General features: G+C 41.3%; 1 long non-coding RNA gene across 1 annotated transcript in view; it reads right to left on the bottom strand.

The window, feature by feature from the left end:
- The window catches only part of LOC111812540, a 6,652-nt gene extending 4,374 nt beyond the window's left edge, over nucleotides 1–2,278 (bottom strand). The window contains exon 1 of the long non-coding RNA XR_002818029.1: nucleotides 2,190–2,278. This is a non-coding gene — a long non-coding RNA (uncharacterized LOC111812540). The remainder of the gene's footprint in view (nucleotides 1–2,189) is intronic.
- Nucleotides 2,279–4,244: the final 1,966 nt, after the last annotated feature.

Raw genomic sequence — 4,244 nt, 5'->3', positions numbered from 1 at the left:
TTCAGCAAAGTCATTTTAGACTCTTTCCATCACAATGAGGTTACTGATACCCCTTTTATCTACCTTGGGGAAAGTAGATCCCTACCTTGGGGAAGTTTCCCTTGGGGAAGAATCATAGCAGTGTGTGAGTGTAGCTGAACTGCAAAAAGTGGTGAACAGGAAAGAATTTGCTGGAATTTCCACATAGACCTAAATCAGGGCCCAGTGCTGGCAGCTGCAATCCATGGGTCACCACCCAAACCACCCTCCATCATGAAGTAAAGGGTAGTTCTGAGCTATTCTTTGATTTGTTGGGGTTCTATCCTATTTAAAGCCACTCCTACCCATAGAAGAACCAATAACTTATGAGCAATTCCTATGAAATTTTTGTTCTGTTGGGTATAGCAATCCTAGTTTCAATCTTTTTTATTTTATTTATTTATTTACTTACTTATTTATTTTTGTACCAGGATCCAGTTCAGGATCTTATGCTTGCCAGTCAGATATTTATGCTGCTGAGCTTTCTCCCCGGCCTAAATTTCAATCTTTTGGTGAAAACCCCAAATTGGCTTTTGTAAAAGCCTGCATCTGGTTTCCCAGCTTGCCTTCACATAAACCCAGTGAGTCCTAATTCAGCCTAAATTTTAATGAACACGGAAACCTTGTCCATCATGGCAAGGAGCCCTGGTTCTTACTGGGCCTCCAGTCAGGACGACCCAGGCTTCCAAAGCTACGCTATGGATGCTAGTGTCTCATCAGCTTAATGACTGCGCTGCAGCACCCTGAACCCATCGCTGTGGCCCAAGTTAAGAGCACAGAGAGCACAGAGCCACGGCTTTGTGTGCTGCAGCAAGCACTGCAGGAACTCCTGCCTCCTGGATGCGGCAGGGCCAGCGAAACGTTGAAAAGCACAAGGCCTCCAGTAGCCTCTGGGGGAACTGCTGGAATGCTGTTTATCTTCAGACCGCAACAACTGCTCCAGTGTTTCACAACAGCAAGGTCTGACCCGGAGCTCAGCCGTGGAAGGCTTAAAGGAGCAAGGCCTGAAATAACCCCCACCTCTACCTCCTATCTCTCCCCTGTTGAATCCCTCTCCCACCCAACAATTCAGTTTTGTTTTACTCTTTGTTTTTCTCTTTTTTCTTTTTAAAGGCACAGCCTGGACTCCAATCTTGAATAGATAGAGCTCTGAGTAGGTTGCGGTTTACTACTTTAGTTGAGATGGAGACTACATCATACAGCTGGACTACAGAAGACACGGAAACCAGAAAGGATGGCTTCTTTTATTGCCTTAACTCCTGACTCATAAGAATTGCTCTTTATTCTGTAGCATGTGTGATTTTTAACTCTTTGTTTTCTCTATCTGGCATCTTATAAAAGTGGACAAACTAATCGTGCTTCACTCTAAAATAATAGGCAAAGACCTGTTTATGTGGTTTTTAATTTATCCCCATGTGATTTATGGGAGTTAGTTCTAGAAAGAACTAAGAGGTAGCTCCGTGAAATAGAATAGTTCATTTAATGATAAGGTTGAGCCTGGTGGGCCATACCTACAATCCTAGCACTGTGGAAAACTGAGGCAGGAGGATCACAAGTTTGAGCCCAATCTGGGTGATTTAATAAAATTCTGTTTGAAAATAAAAAAAAAATACAAACTAGGAACTGAGCAAGACTTAGTTCAAAGGTTCTGGGTTCAATTTCTGGTACTGAAACAGGCAAAGGAAAAATAAATAACCAACAAACCCATCTCTGTAAAATAGGCATTGATTTACCCTTCATGAGGATTCAATAATTAAAATAATATACACTGTTCTAAAACCTGAAATCTGACATATCATTGCATGCATAAAGTCCTGGAGCGTCTCCTGTGGCTTTCAGAATAAAACTGTGCACTCCCTGAGCTAGCAGAGAGGGGCCTTGAGAGTCCTGGCCCTTCATGAACTCCTAACACTATCTCTACTTGTCATCACTAACACTTCTCATTTTTTGGTTCCACACCAAAAAATAAGGATTGCTATCATGGTTACTTTTGCATTTTATTTCTCATGATATATAGATGATCACTAAGCATCAGAATCTAGAAGTGCTTTGACTAAATATAGGACATCCATAAACACTTAAATACATAGATGTAGTTAATAAATAATAACGGAAGCCACAAATATCAGATTTTCCTATTAGCAGGTTTGACTTGGATGCATATAACTGACCTATGTGTCCTTCCCAAAGCCTTTATATTTTACAGAAGCAGCAGAAATTCTTGGTAAGGTGTGGTGAGTCCGAGCAGCCAGTTGGAGAAAACCAGTTCCCAGGCATCCTCTCTCTTTTTGGAAATCCTTTGTTTAGCTTATGACTAAACTTCAACTGTAAAATAAAAATAATTCCAGTGACCCCCTGAACAGGATGCCCTGATTGGGTAACTTCAAAAACCTCTTTGAAACTCATTTGGTTGCAACCCAACTGGTCAATGAGGTGTCCCAGGATCCACAAAGAATGGCAGGAAACAAAAACATTTTAGACAAACTAAGGTTGATTCCTTACATTCCCACCAATTTGGAGTTATGAATGCAAAAGCTAAAGTTAACAGCTATCTTGTAATCAAAACGTACAGGTAATTACAAAAGAAACAGACACGCACAGATCACTAGCACCTTGGCCTAAGAAGGCAGCTGCATGAAAACCCACACTCTTACATACAGACTCCTACACAGCAGCTACATGGTTAGTACCAAAGAAAGGAAGAGGGAAAGACACAAAGGACAAGTTTCTGGACAGAATGAGTGCAAATGTGCCAAAGCACTTTTATTTTATTTTCACTTTTCTAAAACCTGAAATCTGACTTATCGTTGCGTGCATAAAGTCCTGGAGCATCTCCTGCGACTTTCAGAAGAAAAATGTGAACCCCTTGAAATAGCAGAGAGGGGCCTTGAGAGTCCTGGCCCTTCATGAACTCCTTCTAACACCATCTCTGCCTGCCATCACTAGCACTTATTTATTTATTTATTTATCTATCTATCTATTTATTTATTTATTTATTTATTTACTGGCACCAGGGATCAAACTCAGGACCTTAGGCTTGCCAGGCAGGCACTTAGGACACTCAGCTCTCTCCCCGGCGCTCCTCCTTTAACTGTTTCTGCAGCCAGGCTGAAATGCTATCTCCTCCTACTGTTTCATGCTCCTAGGTTTTGATGCACATGTCTATACTTGCTTGATGTAACCTTCCATCTTTACCTGCTCTGACTAACACCTCACTACCTCTAATATTTGTCCTTTATCAGTCCTCTGATATCTACAGCCACCGTCGTTCCCCACTAATTTTCCATTGTAACATACAACTTTCTTACTGTTGGTTCTCTAAATTTTCTCTTCTACGATGGGCTCCTTCATGGTAGTACATTGCCCTAATTAACTTATTATTCCACTGGGACCAGTAATTCCCCTGACTACTAGTGCTAAAAGAGCATCTAGCACGCAGGGTGTACCTAGTCACATATCCTGCAATCTCAGTTACTCAGGAAACAAGCAGGAGAATACCAAATGTGAGGCCTGCTTGGAAAGTATAAGAAGATACTGTCTCAAAGTAAAAAAAAAAAATAAATAACTCTGGGAATGCAGCTGAGTTGTAGAATATCTCTGGGTTCAATCACCCATACCCCTCAAAAAATTACTGAATGAATATGAAAAATTAAATTAAAAAAATAGAGATGACTGTCAAAGTTTTAAACTCTGAGTTGTTAAAGATGAGGAATATAGGGGCTGGGGATATAGCTCAGCAGTGTAAGTGCCTGCTTAGCAAAAGCAAGATCCTAAGTTCAATTTTGATTCCCATTACTGAAAAAAAAATATAGAAGGGAGACAAAATTCTGATTCATCCTTGTTTTAGCAGAATGACTATGGTTTTTTCGTTTTGTTAATAAGTGTCTAAGAAATTGGCACTGCAAGGCCTGCCTATAACTCTAGCATGCTATAGTGCTGAGTTAGGAGGACCACAAATTAAATTCCAAGCTCAGCAACTTAAGAGAGACTCTGTCTCAAAAAAATAAAAAAAAAATGGAGGAGGAAGAAGAGGAGGAGGAGGAGGAGGGAGAGGAGGAGAAGAAGAGGAGGAGGAGAAAGAGGAGGAGGAGAGGGAAGAGAGAGAGGAGGAGAAGGAGGAGAAGAAGAAGAGGAGGAGAAGGAGGAGGGAGAGGAGGAGAAGGAGGAGAAGAGGAGGAGGAGAAGGAGGAGGAAGGAGAGGAGGAGGAGAAGAAGAAGAAGAGGAG

This window comes from Octodon degus, unplaced genomic scaffold (genome assembly GCF_000260255.1).
Source record: "Octodon degus isolate 3935 unplaced genomic scaffold, OctDeg1.0 scaffold00128, whole genome shotgun sequence".
Lineage (NCBI taxonomy): Eukaryota > Metazoa > Chordata > Mammalia > Rodentia > Octodontidae > Octodon > Octodon degus.
This window is presented reverse-complemented; position numbering and strand designations above follow the sequence as displayed.